The following is a 19,328-nucleotide window of genomic DNA, read 5'->3' on the forward strand; positions in this document are numbered from 1 at the left end:
TTTGTTTTATGTAATTTAAAATAAATAAATAAAATATAAAAGTATAAAAAGTATATAAAATTATAAAATCAAATAATTAACTAATTATAAATTTACAAAATGCAATGTGTATATAAGATTTAATTCGAATAAACCGAATTTTCAGTGAATCAAATTTTCAGTAAAATTCAAATTTACTTGTTTCAGGATAAGATTCTTCACAACTCAATGAAACGTGGAAGCATTTTTTTTCTCAGTATATTATAATTTATTACAACATTTGTTTACTCTCTCATCGTGTCCCTTGATAGGTCTCTGTTTGCTTCCAAGACAATACAAACTGGAGATTGCATTTTAAAGGTTCTTTACATAGTGGTATGCTTCGCATTCTAAGTTGTGCTCGAATGTTATGTTATGCCACTACTTACACATGTCGCAATGACCGCTTGCTCTTGATGCTACGCATAATTGGTTGACGGTTCGCCGCCAGCCTTTCGAAAATCGTATCTCTGTTCTGCTCCCCAAACCTTCCGATCATCGCACATTTGAGCCCTTCCCATGTGCGGTTTCTCGCCTTCTCTCTCAAAATCGATACCAATAGCAAGCGCTCCCTTCCATGCTTACGTATGCAATTCGAACTTTCTCTTCCTCCGTCACTCCCTCCCTGTAGTTCGAAAAAACGTTCCGCTCTGTTGATCCAGTTCAGTGGATCCACCCCTTCGAATACGGAAAGTTCTACTCTCTTTCGCCAATTAAACTGTCCCTCTGATCGTTTCGTCTCTCATCCTCCATTCTCCTCCTCTCGCCTCCCTCTCCGATCACCATTCATAGACGATTGGCTCCCGTCCGATGTCCGATGCCCCCTCGTGGTCGCGATTGCGACCTCCTAACATGAGCATGACTTCTTGAAGGTCTTGGCGAATGGCTGCTGAGTCTTGTCTCATCGCTGCCATTTCGGCCTTCAACCCATCTACTATAATCCCCAAAGCTTCGAGCTGGTTCTCCACCACTTTAAGGCGTCCTTCATTTTTTCACTCTATAACTCCGATCACTCGCCACCCAAATCCGGCAGGTCGGACCACTTGTTAGGAATCTCAGTGAAAAATCCTAACAGACTCTCTCACTCCCTGTTATCAACTTTCCACCGAAAAAATAATCAAAGAATGAATACCGGCCTATACAAAGTATGTAATTCTCTAAATAAAAACAATACAATGCTTATTTCTTTTTATACCCATATTCCCCGCATATTCCCCGTCTTTTCCTAACTGGTGATGCAATTAGGAATTCTACTCCTCTACTCTCTCTTCTTCCTTCTCACATAAACCTTCCAGCCTCTAACAAAAGGTGTTGATAAACATCGTTTATTATTATGTTGTTTTGAATATGAAACCCATTCTTAGTTCTATTTGTGATCACTTTAATGTTGAGTTTCCAGTTGGTTCTAGAGCATGGGGAAGCACAAAGGGTCCGTAATGAGTTTTTTAATACTTTTATAGATTCCATTTGCAGATTTCTTAAACCATGATGGACTTTCAGAAGCAATTGTAATGAGTAATGGCGACCAAAAATGCTCAGAAGTTTGATCTCTCTCTATCTCTCAGTCCATTTTTTTTATTTCCACTCTTTGTCCCATTATGTATGGTATGGGGTTATATTTTGGTGTACTTACAGCACAAATCTTTAAAAGTAACAGAAATAAAAATAAAATGCAAAGCATGAACTGATAATCAGGTCCTGTATTCGAGTAGCAAAGTCCTGCTGCAGTAAGACTCTTTATCCAAATCAAATGGGAAAAACTACACCTAACACATGCACACACACACTCTTTTAAACTCATGCACTTGAATTTTAATTTAATTTTGGAATTTTGTGCAGATTACAGGTCATTGATTATTGTGCTACCAATTTATATTGTTCAGTTTTCGTGAGTTGGAATTTATTACAAAAAATTTAGATTTCAGCTTTTCCCTTCTTTTACTCAATGGAATTAATCAGTTACACCATTCCTGAAAAGTTCATCTTTGACTCTTTTTGGTTCTTGATTGTTAAACAACTAGCATTACTTAGTTTGCTCTATAACATTTGAGAAAAGAGAGAGAAAATATTGTGAAAAATGATTTTATTATCTTAGTAAAAGGTTTCAACAATATACTGCACATACACATGCACATGTAGTAAATAGATTGGTAAAGATACATTTACAAAATGAGTATATGATCTACACACGTACATATTGAAAAATTAGAAATGCTAGACACACAACATGGATGATTCAAGAAGAACAATTAATTTGAACCAATATTTCAAGACACACAACGCATACTCATGACTCAAAAAACATATTAGACATGTTGAAAAACATAAAACAACAAGGAATTCATAAGAACAAAAATGAAAAACAAAATGGGTAAGAACTTTTAGACACTTACTCTTGAAGACTTGCAAGATAGTGATCATAGCTCTTGATACCAAATGATGGAAGTTGCTTTGAGGATGCTCTTTCAACATAAGATAATCTTCCAAGTGGGTTGATGAAGCTTCTTCAATGGATGGCTCCATATGAACAATGATAGTAGCAGAAGCAAATAGAGATGAAGAAGTTTGTGTTGTATGTTCTTCTAGGAAGTTAGACCAACCATAAAGAAGAAGGTATGAAGAAGTATAGAAGAAGACAATTTCATAGAGTGAGAACTCAAGAAGAGAAGTTTTGCAGTTTTTGCAAAAAGACTGTAAATTCAATCAAGTTTTAAGGATTACAAAAAGGTGCCGCTCCTTTTATAGGTGAAGGAGAAGGCTAGAGAACATGGAATATTTAGGAGTCTTTCCATCATTTAATGAAGAGCCTCATCATTAAATGAGGAACCTAAGCATTAAATAAGAAGCCTAAACATTAAATGTGAGGAGTGAGCTAAACTGTAAGGAACCTTATGCTTAGTAACTAACTTAGTCAAAGCATTTAATACAAAAGACTCCTTATAACTAACATCTTCCAAAACCCATTTCTAACTCATTTTAGGTGTTACCTTCTAGCTAAGGACCTAATAGTACGCTAACTCTCTCTTAAAACAACTTTAATTTTTTTACAAGTCATCTCAGCAAACAAAAAATGCACAAATGAGTCATATAAATTTATAAGACCAATGCTCCAACACAGATATCGCTCAGAGTGTCGGCTAGCTTCTTATTGTAATATGTGTCACATATGTTCAAGAGTTTTCTATTAGATGCAAATATGCTACGAAGACCATTGTCTTGCAATATATCTGATCTGTTGCCTTATCTGCATGTGCAGGTATGCCGATATTTTGAACCCACGCTCTAGTTTCTCAGCTGGATTTACAAGCCTTTTCCATGGAAGTTTCCCATATTGTTTCCACGCCATGACAAGGCCAGCACGTTCTCTGGGAACTGCTACAGAGAGGCCACCTTTGGCCTTCAAAGTAGTATTTCCACCATACATATCCTGAAAAATGGATAAACAAAATACATCTTAGTAGTTGTTTTTAATTGCTTAAGCATTGCGTAATCATCCACACTGAATTATAGCCATGTTTGAATGCTTAAAATCAGTCTCAAGAATTAACCCTCAATGTGAAAAGATACATTTGTACAACTTGCATCTCTCAAAATCATGACAAGGTTATTTATTATGAGATGAAAGGAATTGAAATAAAAAAAAAAAAAAATTGAGGCACTTCCGGTTTTCTCTCTTTTTCTTTGTCCTGAGTCTCAATCGTGCAAAAATTCATGAATTAAAAGTATAATAACGGGAATGGTTGTAGGTAGATGATACCTTGAAGCAAGAGAAGGAGCAGTTTCTCTCATATCAAAGGCCTTGGACACCCCATTAGCCTGCCTGAGAAGCATAAAGGCTCCATCGCCAAGGCCTAGAGGCAGGATTGACATCCCCCAAACTAAGATTGCATAGATGAAACAGAGATATCACAATGTCAATGAATTATCTCAAAAGCCTGCAGGAAGACCACCCTTTCTTGGATCACTCGCTGCCACAAGCCTTTTATTTCCATTCACTTTGGTTTTTCTTGATGACACAAAATCGTCTATAACAATGAGTTGACAAATGGAAACATATCGGAGCAACAGTAGTAAAAACATAAACAGAATTCTTTTTACTTGAACTGAGCCAGGGGAACACAGATTGCGGGGAGAAAAATATAGACGTGGTTGTTATTCCGGTACAATTTTTAAACTTTTGATAAGTCATAACATTTTTCCTTGGTTTTAATGCTGTCATTCATTATATATCTATAACACACTTTTAAGATGCCTTCGTAAGACTTTATTAAAGCTCATCTTATAATAACATATGTACTTGGAAGAATTTTATGAGCATGTTATTTCAATTTTTTCTCCAGAACAGTTTATTGAAATAGTTCACAATTTATATGTAAACAGTTTAAACTGATTTACTGTTTTTTTTTTTTTATCGAAAAGTAGTTTATATCAGTTTATGCATACCAGAGCTTATCAATCAGAGTCAGGGGAAACAATTTAAAAGTTTAAGATACCTGATGATAGTCCCTTGGAGCCGTTACAGAAGAAAAAGGATCCAGTCCTTTACCGAAGTTTAAGATACTCTGAAGTTCCACAAATATTGTAAGCACCTCCACTTGCACCTACTACAGCTTTTAGCTTCCCATTCTGTATGGACATGGTAAGAAATCATTGCAAGCGAACAATGAGTACCTTAACTAGTAATAACGAAAGATTTCAAAACCATTATTGAGGCTGAAAATGGGCAGTAGTAGATGACATAGATGATAATATCTATAGAACAATAAGAATTTAACATAAACTACCCACAATTTAACAACATGTTGTCGTAGAATGATATTAAGAACCCAATTGCTTCTTGATGATCATCGAAACGCTTTCCACACACAATTGCAAGTAGTAAAATCACTAAAACAAAAGATATCTCTATCTTGAAGTTTTGATTTTGTGTGTGCGCCTCATCGTCTTCCTGAAACTTAATTTTTCATTTCGATGAAATCGGTCAAATATTCGATTCATAAACTTTTACAGAAAAATCTATAGAGCCAATACATGTAAGCAATGTTAAAAATAAAACAACTACAAGAGTAAAACCATCTAGTAAAAACGAGAACAAATTCGATGTGATGTCCCACAAGCGTAAAGTCCTAGGTTTTAAGGCCTACGTGCTAAGTCCTAAATCCTACCCTTACTTTCATCTAAGCCCTAAATCCTATTCTTATTTTGATCTAAGTCCTGCCTATGCCCTATGCCTTCTACCCTGTGCACTATGTCCTAGTCCCTAGGCACTATATCCTATGCGTTGCACACTATGCTATTAGCAAAAGCTCCAGTCAAGTTGAATAATCTGACTTTGTTATTATGAATGTTTGTTATATGTTTATAAAAGAAACCCAACACACCGGCACACAGACATATCAGTATGATACTCGGATGAGATAACAATGCATGTGTATTGATGGCAAGTGGAGACTATTACCTGCTCTGCAGCATGACTGACTTCTCATTCACAATAAATCATGTCAACAGCAAAAATACTCCTCTGCAAAAATACTCCTCTGATAAATAATATAAACTCAAATTATTAGACAATCTACACGATCATTCAATGCAGTTACAGATCCGATTATCAAATCTGATGTCCAAGTTAAAAAAAACATCGTAACAATCTTGTTATCCAAGAGTCATAATTAAATTTTGGTGCTTCAAAACGTTGGCGTATAGCCATGACAAAACATAATTTTGCCTTCAAATTTCAGTGTGCATGGGACAGAAAGGGCGCAGATGTGGGTATGTTGGTTCTTCATAGAGACCAGAAATGTCCTAGTATGTTTTCTAATTAGGTTTTCTATTGCATTAAGCTAAATAAAAATAATCAGACTTCAAAAAAAATAGTGTAAAAGGTTAATGATTTAGTTAGGAGTCATCTCCGTTCTATCATACATGTATTTACAAACCGGTTTGAGTCCTGACCAATGAACACCTTTCACGTTGTGTAACTCTTCTGACAACATCATCTTCATCGTTCTCAGTATATTCGTGATCAGGTTCCTGCTTCCCATTCTCTACACTAGGAGAGTGTTGATGCTAAATTTCACTGAAAATCTATCTGTTCGCTTTGAAAAGGGTATTATTCGTTTTGATTTTGATGCTTTCCCAAAAGATAAAACATTCTCATACATTAAAGATGTTGGATCAGTTGAAGGAGATAAAAGATCATGATGGTGATTTATTGGAGTTCCAGGAGTATAGTCCTTTGTATCATCATCATTATTTAAGTGTCTGCATAAAATGATTTCTTAACTAACATCAAGCAGTTCTTCCTGCCTCGTCAACTATTACATAACCATAAAGAAGACAGAAAAAAACAAACACCAATTGAACCAGTGTACATGGTATTATACTTGAGAATTAAACTGTAAAATAGTTCTAGAGGACTTAATTAATCCCTTTCATAATCTTCTATTTATAAAAATAAATTGACACAATATAATAATGATAAATAGGATAATCTACACATAATATAATCATGATAAATAGGATAACACAATATAATCATCATAGATAAAATAACCATAGACACAATATAATCATAATAAATAAGTAAATATTCTAACAATTATATTCCAAAATGCATGCTCCTTTATATTAAAAAAAAAAAAGTAAAGAGAAGATCAAACACAATTCCAAGGAAAAAAAAAAGAAGATGTTCACAACAAATTGAAGTTTGAAAATATGGGGTTAAAATATCATTTTCTACAGGGAGTATGTTATACTTGAAAATAGGTTGGGAAAGGTTCAAAGATTAGTCATAGAAGTTTGACTTGTAAAAAGAAATGTGATTATGCCTTAAAAAGTAAGGCGAGAAAAGGTATGTGGCTTGAATTTAGTTGAAAATTTTACACTACCACTAACTTGCTTTTGAGACAATAGTTTCAAACATAAATCACTTATATTGAACTTCAATAATAACCAAATTAAATCTTATAAAATCAAAAGTCACTCAAAATCAAGTGAGCAAGCGCCCTCATAAATACATATTAATGGATGTACATAATTATCTTTTTTATTTATTAAAACATTGAGAATCATTAAATCAACACCTAAAATTATTAAAATATAACATTGAGAAACTGAAATTAAAAACAGAAAAAAAAGAAAATCTGAGTTAGAGCACATGTTGTTATGTTGTAACGTTCATCTCAAACTACGAAATATCTAAAAACCAAAACATCTATTTCTGAACCAAAACGTTAAATCAATATTTCCTCTCATAAAATGGAATGAACTAATTTCGATGTTTTTGTTTTTTATTTTGAATTTGTACTTTTATATTCTTCATAAATTCTTCATAAGAGAAACAGAAGTGTTTCGAGTAATACACTTTTCTCTGAAACATTTATTTCATATCAAACAAACGAGTTCCGTAGATTCGTTAGCAACTTAACGCGGATAACAGAGTACACCTTCTTATAGACTAAACAATCAACCAACTACCAAGAAATAAATAACACTTAGTGAAAATACTAAACAACGAAAACAGCAGAAGAAGACGTAAACAACGAAAACAGCAGAAGAAGACGCAAACCTATTAAGGTAATGAAAGAAGTGAAACTGTAGTTGGTGCAGAAAGTGACACCTACGCATTCTCAGAAGATTAACCGATAAACTGTTGGGTATGAATACTGGAAAAATCGCTACATTTTCTGAGAATTTCTTGTTCTTCGACTTTTGAATTCGGAATTGATTTCCTCTTCCATTGCGCTTTTTCTCTCTCACTTTGTAAAAGAAAGAGAAATATGGCGGGAACTTTGCCTGTTAAGTATATAAAGATTGTCTTTATTTTATTCCAATTATGCCCTTTATAAAGCACGTATTAACACACAGACAAATAGCGCGGCTTTGTCACTGTTTATAAAAAGTCATTCGGAATAAAACAAACTAATTTTCTGAATTAAAGTTTTTCATAAAAAAGATAATAAATATTAAACTTTAATTAAGAAAATCAAACATATATAATTTCAACGGACAATTACTATCATTGTAAATAGTCATAGATAAGAATTGTCAATGTCCATCAAAAGATAAAAGAAAACTGTGAAAAAATTTTAATAGAAGGAAATTTGATTGAGGTGCATTATATCGGCTAAGGAGAAATCCGAAGCCAAAACAGGCAACCGACCGGCTGTCAGACAAACATGAATCAGGAAAGGTTAATATCATTAATGATCAATTAATACGTTTATTTATGAGTGATTGACATGTCATATTACAAAAGAATATGATATTAATGGATAATTAACACGTATTATTTGAATTATTGTCATATCAAATATGAATTAATAAGAATGAATATAGGGTTAATGTCCAGGTAAACACCTGACTCTGTAATAATAAAAATATAGACGTCTTTATAAAACATATCTCACTTGAGGGTCGGAGTTGCAGGTCAACTACCTACCGGAATGGACTGCGTTCTTTGAGAGGATGGAAGATCAAAGGTGAAGCACACAAGTTGAAGGTTAGTGTCTCAGTCTCACAAATCTACCGAAATATATATATATATATATATATATATATATATATATATATATATATATATATTATAATATATTATTTATTCATAAAAATAATCATATCACATGTAAAAGTTTATATTAATTTTTTAAATAAAATATAAATAAGAAATTTCGAAGAATCAAACACCTATGATAACTTCTACTATTTTGTAGATTAATATGTTACACGATTTGTATTACTTTTTTTATCTATTAAATTGATTTGATATTTTTTAATTAAATAGTTGTTGTTTAATCTTTCATCAATTGAATAATGTGTTTATTATTTTAATTAAAATCTTTTCGTGTATAAATAATTATGAGATTACATGATTAATTTATTATTTTACTTAAAAAAATTTGATATATTAATAAACATGAAGTTATATAATATTTATTATTTTCATTAAAAACTTATTATAAAATAAAGTCAACCCATATCATCATTTATAAACTATTAAAGATTTTTTTTGTATTTATACCTCATATTTGATATAATGTAAAAACAAGTAAAAAAATATCACGATAAGAGATAACGGTCATATCATTCAAATTAATAAAAACTTGATGTCAGCTAATTAATTTAAATTAATGAATTTTTTATACTTAATAAGCCAACAAGTTCTAATAAAAGCACAATTAAAAGTATTTAAATTATAAAAGACTTGAAATTTAATTAAGTTCATCAAATAAAAATGTTAAATGAATTTCACATTTATTCCTATTAAAAGTGTTTTTTTCTTCTTTTCTCTATAATTATTATTATTATTTTTTTTTTGAGAAATTACTCTGCTTTCTTCGAAATACAAATGGAAATACATACGTTAGATGTGTATTTATTTATTAAAATAATTATTTTGTTTTAAAAAATAATTAAATTCAAACTAAAAGACAGTTAAAAAAATTAATAACATACTTATTTTAGTTTAAAAGTAATATAAAAATAATAAGAAGTTGTACACATAAAAAATACATGTTTTTATTACCGTTGTTTTACATTATATAATTACGTATTTTTCTGTTTTACAATTCTTTTTTGAATTATTTGAATAAATAATTTTATAAAACACTAGTTAGAGACCAGAGATAAAACCAATTTTTAATATATAAGTAGATATAAAACTCATTTTATAAGCCAGTTTTGTGGAATTGAATAACATACTATCAGAATTATGGTTAGAATTTATCATAGTGATACTTGTGATTTTTTTTCAAGTTCCACGTGTTTACTCTTGTTAAGAAACTATTCGTCATATTTGATATTTCGCAATACGTAAAAATAATTAAACAAATAACGCTTAACAAAATAATCATCACATAGTAAATTTAAAAACATACAAATTTTGTACTTAATAATTAAGACACAATTGAAAATATTTAAATTAAAAAAAAATTAGTTGAAACTTATTTAAGTTTATTAAATGAAAACATTAAATACAATTTATACATCTAAACAATTGTTAAATGTAATTTTTGTCTCTTCTTATAATTTTATGATATATTTTTTTAAAATTATACTGCTTTCTTAAAGTATAAATATGTGAAAAAATAGAAAATAATATATTAAAAGTGATAATATATATTAAATAATAAAAATTATTTATTTTAATATTAAAATTCACGTATAAATATAATTTTATTTAAGAAGTTTTATTATTTAAATGAGTTAAGTTTTATTATTTTAAATATAAGGTTAAATATGGTTTTAATTTGATTGGCTAAGGAGAATCCGAAGCCAAAACAGGTAATTGACCGGCTGTCAGACAAACATTAATCAGGAAAGGTAAATATCATTAATGAGCAACTAATACGTTTAATGACCATATTAAATGCGAATATACGCGGTTGATGACTGATTGACAGGTCATATTGCACAAGAATATGATATTAATGGACAATTAGCAGGTACATTAGTAAGTATTATTGGATTTATTGTCATATCAAATATGAATTAATGAGCTTAATTGTTACAAGCCCTATAAATATAGGGTTAATGCCGAGGTAAAGGGATTTTAATCTATTATAATAAAATATAGACCTCTCTATTAAACAGATCTGACTTGAGCGTCGGAGTGTCTTCTGCAGGTCAACCACCCATCGGAATGAATTACGTTTTCGGAGAGGATTGAGATCAAAAGAGAGCAGAGCAAGGAAGGACGACTGACCCTCGGACCAATTCCACCGAAATAGTTCACTTTTAAAACTTTGGATTAATTGATTTCAAATGTATTTGATGATAATATTTGAATTGTTTACGTCATTTAACCTAAAACACTTGTAAATTATCAAATAAACTTAGTAAAATTATATTAAAATACCTAAATTTAGGCATTTTTAAAATTAATAGTGTTTTCGGTAGGGGTTGAGATTCATTACTCAAAGCATTTAAAGTTGTCATGTTGGATGAACTTCATGACCATCCTAAATTGTCCAAATTCGCCATCTCTCCTCTTTGTCTGGGCCGTGGAAATGAGTATTTGTCAAAGCACTATGACGCTCAACTAAGTGACTTTACGTACTAATTTTGTAATAAAGACTATTAGACTTAATTACTTGTCTTTTATGTTAGACATATATTTATATTATAATAAGTTTACCATTACGTCTGACTCATTAATCATCAATAAATGACTTTCATTATTTCTATTAATCTCCTATCACTATTATTCTCTTTAAATGCCCATTGATAACTATTAAAGCTTAAATTAATTATCAATTAATTACTGTTCTGGATCGATCGATCACTTCTTTACTGGATAGTCGACCGTCTGATCCTTAACTGACAGGGTAGTTATACATTACAAAAAGATTAAATTAAAATTTTGAATAGTAATTATATAATTTTTACTAAAAGTTAAGAAAAAACCAAAATTATATTTAACCTTTAGATAAATAACGTGTAAATATAATCAATGAATGAAAAAGTGCATGAAAGAATGCAACACATCTACAGAGCCCCACACACATGTATATATATAGAACGAAGAATAATGGTAACAAGCACAGAAAATGTCGATCTCAATCTCAATTCATGTTTTCTTTGTGGTTTTTTTTGCAGGGTGTTTGAATTTGCAGAATTCAGTTGCAGCCATTCAGAAAAATGACTCAAGCGGTTCTATAGATATAAACATTATAAGCCTTTCCATTGAGAACGACTTACCAAGCTTACCAAAACTTTTATTTTCTTCTGATTTTGAATCAAGAGCGGAAATTGGGCATGGGAATAGAAATGCTTACGTAAAATTGCTGAACATGAATAACCACACCGGTATACTCGTATGGAAGCAGTGTGCAAAGTTCAGCGTGATACCTAGCATGGAAAACGGACATCAACGTATTTTCTGGTCAGTCAGAGAAGATGCTTTGTATCACAGTTGGGACAATACAAATTGGGAAAAAAAGGAAGATTGGGGTTCTTGTTAGCAATTCTCTCATTTATTAATAATCAATAAATCATACAAAATCAAATAACTCGTAATTATCTCTATTGCTTAGCCCAAATTTTAATTATGATTAATCCGAGTTCCTCATCTTTAATTTTAAATTAATTTATTAGATTAAAAGCGTCTCATAAATTTATTCACATAAGTAAAATGAGCTTATCCTTTATTTTGTTCGTCTTTGTATTGTTTTTTGAGTAAAAAATAGGTTTAATCCTTTTTGACGTCCCTATTTGTGTAGGAATGTCTCAGATAGGTCCTCGTTTTCTAAAGTATCAAAATGGTTCTTAATTTTGAAAATTGAGATCAATTGAGTCCTTCCTGTTAAGTTGGGTGGACGGCGTTAAAAAAATTGATGAATGAGATGCTGGTGGACGAGGGTTCGTTCGCTGGTGGACGAGCGTTCTTTCGTCATCTCAACATTCCACTCATCAATTTTTTTAACGCCGTCCAGCCAACTTAACGGAAAGGACTCAATTGATATAAATTGTCAAAATTAAGGACCATTTTGATACACTTTAGAAAACGAGGACCTATCTGAGACATTCCTACACAAATAGGGACGTCAAAAAGGATTAAACCTAAAAAATATTTTAATTTATTCACCGTAATTCAAAAGCCATGCAACAATTTAATGTGATTCTTGTTTTAATTAATTATTTATTTAAAATAATTTTATGTATAAATAAATATGAGATTACATTATTAATATAAAAATAATATAAAAATATTAAGTTATACTATTAATATTTTAATTTATTATTTTACTTAAAAAAAATCATATATTAATAAATACGACGTTACATGAGTTTTATTATTCTCATTACAAATTTATTATAAAATAAAGTCAACGTTCATGTAAACATTTATAACTATTAAAGATTTTTATTTATTTATACCTCATATTTGATGGCATGTAAACAACAAATAAAAAAATAATTAAATTCAAACTAAAAGACACTTAAAAAAATTAATAAGATACTTTTTTTAGTTTAAAAGTAATATAAAAATAATAAAAAGTTACACACATACAGAATACTTGTTTTTATTACAGTTATTTTACATTATATAATTACCTGTTTTTCTCATTTATAATTCTTTTTTTAGTTATTTGAATAAACAATTTTATAAAACACTAGTTAGGGAACAAAGATAAAACCAATTTATAATATATAAGTGGATCTAAAACTCACTTAAGTCAATTTTGGAGGTTGAATTAGTCTTAAAGTTCACTCCTTAAAATCCTTAAGATACTGTACTATACCCGGGTAGCCGACCGTTTGAGGGTAGTGTCATCTGCACCAATCGATAATCCAGTGATCGCGAGTCAGGTAAGATGAACGTCATTAATGGTCAATTAATATATTTAATGACCATATCAAAGGCAAATACATGATATTTATGGGTGATTGGCAGATTATATTGCACAAATATATTGTATTAATGAATAACTAATATAATTAATGGGCTGGACAATTATGAGACCAATAAATACAATATTAATGTTCAGGTAAAAGGATCTTATTCCAAATTACTGTCAGAATACAAAGGGGGCAGTTTTTTCTGACTTGAGTGTCAGAGTATTTTCTACAGCACCACCCCTGGCCGGGAGGACAACTTAAACATTGGACGAACGGATTGGCATAGTGAAGGTCATATCTGCAGGCAGAAGAGGCTAGGATTGAAGACGGACAACCTCGGACCCCAATTAAACCGAAACAAATGGCGCCCACCTTGGGGCCGAGGCGTGCAGAAGAAACCCAGCTTGAGACCACAATGGTAGAGCAGCGCCAGTTACAGGTGCTTCAGGAGATGCAAAGGCAGATGCAAGAACTAAGGGCCGATCGGTGACATGACAATTCGCGCAGTAGGAGCACGAGTAGGGAACGACCTCTTAGGGCTCATATCAGTTAAGTACAATTTGAAATATGATATTCAAGAAATAATACCAGATGTTTTTAGATATTTGTTAGCTTATTGTTTGCAACCAAAAACTCACCTCTATCCAGAGCGGATCTACGACTCGTTCGGTGATTCCACAAACGAATAATCTCAACCAAGAGCGAAGCACACGCACAGCTCGATGATTCCACAAACGAATCACCTCTACCTAAAGTGGAACTACGACTCGTCCGTGATTCCACAAACGAATAATCTCAACCAAGAGCGAAGCACACGCACAGCTCGATGATTCCACAGAGGAATCACCTCTACCCAAAGCGGAACTACGGCTCGCTCCGTGATTCCACAAACGAATAATCTCAACCAAGAGCGAAGCACACGCACAGCTCGATGATTCCATAGACGAATCACCTCTACCCAGAGCGAAACTACGACTTACTCGGTGATTCCACAAACGAATCACCTCTACCCAGAGCGAAACGACGACTTTCTCGGTGACGCTACAAGCGAATATACTTCGACCAAAAGCTCCTTGGTAGAAGAAGACAATCACTCGTAATCTCATTCGGTCCAACTGTTCCTACCACCACTTAACTGCCTGACTTATAAAACCCCTTCGCAGTTGCAAACAACTGCTCGAGGCTTGGGGGCTTAATGTACTATACCCGGGTAGCCGACCGTTCGAGGGGAGTGCCATCCGCACCAACCGGTAATCCAGTGATCGCGAGCCAGGTAAGATGGACATCATTAATGGCCAGTTAATATATTTAATGACCATATCAAAGGCAAATATATGGTATTTATGGGTGATTGGCAGATTATATTGCACAAATATATTGTATTAATGAATAATTAATATAATTAATGGGTTGGACAATTATAAGGCCAATAAATACAATATTAATGTTCAAGTAAAAGGATCTTATTCCAAATTACTATCAAAATACATAGGGGTAGTTTTTTCTGACTTGAGCGTCAGAGTATTTTCTGCAGGACCATCCCTAGTCGGGAGGACAACTTAAACACTGGACGAACGGATTGACATAGTGAAGGTCATATCTGCAGACAGAAAAGGTTAGGATTGAAGACCGACAACCTCAAACCCAATTAAACCGAAACACATACTATTAGAGTTATGGTTAAAATCTATAATAGTGATATTTGTTATTTATTTGCAAGTTCCACATTGTTTACTATGATTAAGAAATTATTCATTATATTTGATATTTAAACAACATCGCTTAACAAAATAATCATCACATAATCAATTTAAAAATATACAAATTTTGTACTTAATAATTAAGATACAACTGAAAATATTTTTATTATAAAATAAGTTGAAACTTATTTTAGTTTATTAAACGAAAACATTAAATAAAATTTATACATCTAAACAAGTGTTAAATGTAATTTTTGTCTCTTCTTTATAATTTTATGATATTTTTTTTAAACTATACTACTTTCTTAAAGTATAAATATGTGAAAAAATAGAAAATAATATATTAAAAGTGATAATATATAATTTATTTATTTTAATATTAAAATTCACGTATGAATATAATTTTATTTAAAAAGTTTTATTATTTAAATGAATTAAGTTTTATTATTTTAAATATAAGGTTAAATATGATTTTAATCTCTTTAAGTGAATATTGAAATTAATTTACTTTTAAAACTTTAGTTTTATTTATTTTAAATGTATTTGATTATACTATTTGAGTTGTTTACATTGTTTGTTTGACATAAAACAATTGTAAATTATCAAATAAATTTAATAAAATTATATTAAAATAACTAAATTTACATATTTTTAAAATTAAAAGTGTATCGAGTAGGGATTGAGATTCCTTACTCAAAGTATTAAAGTTGTCATGCATACTGGATAGACATCCTGACAATCCTACATTGTCCAAATTCAATCTCTCTCATCTCTGTCAGAGGCGTGGGGACGAGTACTTGTCAAAGCACTCTGAGGTTCAAGTAAGTGACTTTGCATACTAATCTTTTAATAAAGATTAGTAATTAGAGTTAATTATTTGTCTTTCATGTTAAACATATATATATAAATATTATAATGAGCTTACCATTAACTCTGACTCATTAATCACAAATGACTTTCATTATTTCTATTAATCTCTCGTCAGTGACTATTAGTTTCCTTAACTGCTCATTAATAATTATTATAACTCAGATTAATTATAAGTTAATTACTGTTTTGGACCCATTGATCACTTCTTTACTGTGGATCGCCCAATCATTAACTCACAGTTTAGTTATACATTACAAAAAGATTAAATTAAATTAAATTAAAATTTTGAATAATAATTATTCTTAAGTTTTATAAAAATTAAGAGATCAAAATTATATTTAATCCTTAAATAAATAACATTTAAATATAATTAATGAATAAAAAAGTGCATGAAAGAATGCAACACATATGCAGAGCCCCACACACATGTGTGTGTGTATATATATATATAGACCGAAGAATAATTGTAGGTGACCAGCACAGAAAATGTCGATCTCAATCTCAATTCATGTTTTGTTTGTGGTTTTTTTTGCAGGGTGTTTGAATTTGCAGAATTCAATTGCAGCCATTCAGAAAAATGACTCAAACGTTTCTATAGATATAAACATTATAAGCCTTTCCATTGAGAACGACTTACCAAGCTCACCAAAACTTTTCTTTTATTCTGATTTTCAACAAAAAGTGGAAATTGGGAATGGGAATAGAAATGCTTACACAAAATTGCTGAACATGAATAACCACAGCGGTGTATTCGTATGGAAGCAGTGTGCACAGTTCAGCTTGATACCTAGCATGGAAAACGGACATCAACGTATTTTTTGGTCCGTCAGAGAAGATGCTTTGTATCACAGTTGGGACAATGCAAATTGGGAAAAAAAGGAATCTTGGGCATCTTGTTAGCCATTCTCTCATTTATTAATAATCAATAAATCATATAAAATAAAATAATTTGTAATTCTCTATTGCTTCGTCCAAATTTTAATTATGACTAATCCAGTTCTCATCTTTAATTTTAAATTAATTTATTAGATTAAAAGCGTTTCATAAATTAATTCATAAAATTAAAATTAGCTCATCCTTTCTTCAATTTTGTTCGTACTTTTTTTTAAATAAAAAATATTTCAATTCATTCTGTATAGCTCTAAAGTCATGCATCAACTTAATATAATTCTTATTTTAATTAATTATTTATTTAAAATAATTTTATGTGTAAATAAATATGAGATTAAATTATTAATATAAAAATAATATGAAAATACGAGGTTATATTATTAATATTTTAATTTATTATTTTACTTAACAAAACTTCATACATTAATAAATACGAAGTTGTTTGAGTTTTATTATTCTCATTACAAATTTATTATAAAATAAATTCAACGTTCATGTGATCATTTATAACTATTAAAGATTTTTATTTATTTATACCTCATATTTGATGGCATGTAAAGATACAATTGCAAATCTTTAAATTAAAAAGAAAAACACTTGAAAGTTAATTAATTTTATTAATTAAAAACATTAAATGTATTTTACATGTATCCAAAAAAAACATTAAATGATATTTTTTATCTTTTCTCTATACTTTTATGATGTTTTTCTGTTCTTAAATTATTATGCTTTCTTGAAGTACAAATGGAAATACACACACTATAAGTGTATTTATTTATTATTAAAATAATTACTTTTATTTAAAAAATAATTAGAATCAAACAAACAAGCAGTTAAAAAAGTAACCAGATAATTATGTTAATTTAAAAACTATAAAAATAATAATAATTTGATCACAATAAAAAGAAAATCCTCTTTACTACAGTTATTTTCCATTACATAATAAAGTATCTTCATCATTTTACATTTTTTTTTTGTCAGTTATCTTGATTAATAATTTTATGAAATACTATTAATATTTCAGTTATGGCTTAATTTGTGGGTTTGTAAATAATGAGAATGACACCAAAACCGTTAATTATGACCAAAGCTAAATGAAGCATTGAATTTAATTAAATGAAATGTAGACAAAACCAAATGAATCAAAAGTGTTTATCAGAATGAAAGCATATGAATATTCACACGTCTTAATGGTTTCTAACCGCGAGTTAATTGGATTTATTACGAGTTTGACTTAGGTTAGATTTAAGAAAAATATAACTTTTTATGTGGAATAGTTTTTAATTCGGCTCACTCGAGTTAAATCTATGATGAACCGGATTGACTCACTAACTTATCTAATTTAATTTAATTATTTATTATTTTTTGTTTTAATATTATTGGTTATTTTTTTTATTATATTATAGATGGGGATAAAAAAATGTTTTAGAGAAAAATATTATAAATTTATCTATTCAATACTTTGATATTATAAATGAACAAGTGATAAAAAATATCAATATTCAAAACTTATTTGTTCGACATTGTTTTTGGATTACGATTCAATTATATAATATTTTTTTTATTTTGAATTGTCTTTGAAGTTTAACATATTTTAGAGTAAAATTTATTTAAATTTGAAGTAAAAAAATTATAATTTTTTTATTTTAAAAGAACTTATAATTAAGTGAATCAATCTATTTAACCCATCAATCCGTGACAAAATGAATGAAATTTAAGTTTTTTTTCAACTCATTAACAAGTTAGTCGAATTAGGTTAGTTGAATGACCACGCATCGAGTCACGTCTTTTAAGATAGATAGAGAGAAGCAGAATGGTAGCTGACAAGCACAGAAAATGTGGATCTCAATCTCAATTCGTGTTTTCTTTGTAGTTTTCGTTGCAGGGTGTTTGAATTTGCAGAGTTGGGTCTATGCTACTACTTCAGATGCAGCCAGCCAGAGAAATGACTCAAAGAGTTCAGTAGATATAAATCTTATAGGACTTTTCATTGAGAAAGACTTGCCTCAACGTTCAGTGTAATACCTACTACCGAAAAAGGACATGAACGTATTTATTGGTCCGTTAGAGCAGATGCTTTGTATCACAGTTGGGACAAAACAAATTAGGAAACAAGGAACCTTGGGGTCCTTGATAGCAATTCTCTCATTTACTATTAATCAATAATTCGTACCAAATCAAATAACTGTTACTTATCTCGCTATTACTTAATCCAAATTTTAATTATGATTAATCCAAGTTCCTCACCTTTAATTTTAAACTAATTTATTATATTAATAGTGTTTGATAAATTACTTCATAAAAGTAAAATAACAAGTTTGAGTTTTTCAATCTTATTGATTAATGCTTGTGATAATTTTGTTTTCGTATTCACAATTTTTTTTTTAAATTTTACCTTTTTAAATTTAAATAATTATTTATTATAAAAAAAATATTTTTAAATTTTATTCTATTAATAATATTTTTCGAATTCGAATAATTATTTATAATAAAAACTATTTACATAATAAA

General features: G+C 30.0%; 1 long non-coding RNA gene across 3 annotated transcripts; it reads right to left on the bottom strand.

Annotated features, from left to right (window-relative positions):
• Positions 1–969: 969 nt before the first annotated feature.
• On the bottom strand, positions 970–7,773 carry LOC148194855 (uncharacterized). Of its 3 annotated transcripts, none has more exons than XR_015781460.1 (6): positions 7,586–7,773; positions 4,807–6,279; positions 4,512–4,644; positions 3,776–4,024; positions 2,412–3,445; positions 970–1,106 (listed from the first exon to the last, which is right to left on the bottom strand). It is a non-coding gene; the product is annotated as an uncharacterized LOC148194855 (long non-coding RNA). The 3 variants fall into 3 exon arrangements; XR_015781459.1 differs by having other exon boundaries at positions 976–1,116; XR_015781461.1 differs by lacking the exon at positions 7,586–7,773 and having other exon boundaries at positions 976–1,116; positions 4,807–4,972; positions 5,477–5,544.
• Positions 7,774–19,328: the final 11,555 nt, after the last annotated feature.

This window comes from Vigna umbellata, chromosome 8, assembly GCF_029865625.1.
Source record: "Vigna umbellata cultivar VRB3 chromosome 8, Vumbellata_1.0, whole genome shotgun sequence".
Lineage (NCBI taxonomy): Eukaryota > Viridiplantae > Streptophyta > Magnoliopsida > Fabales > Fabaceae > Vigna > Vigna umbellata.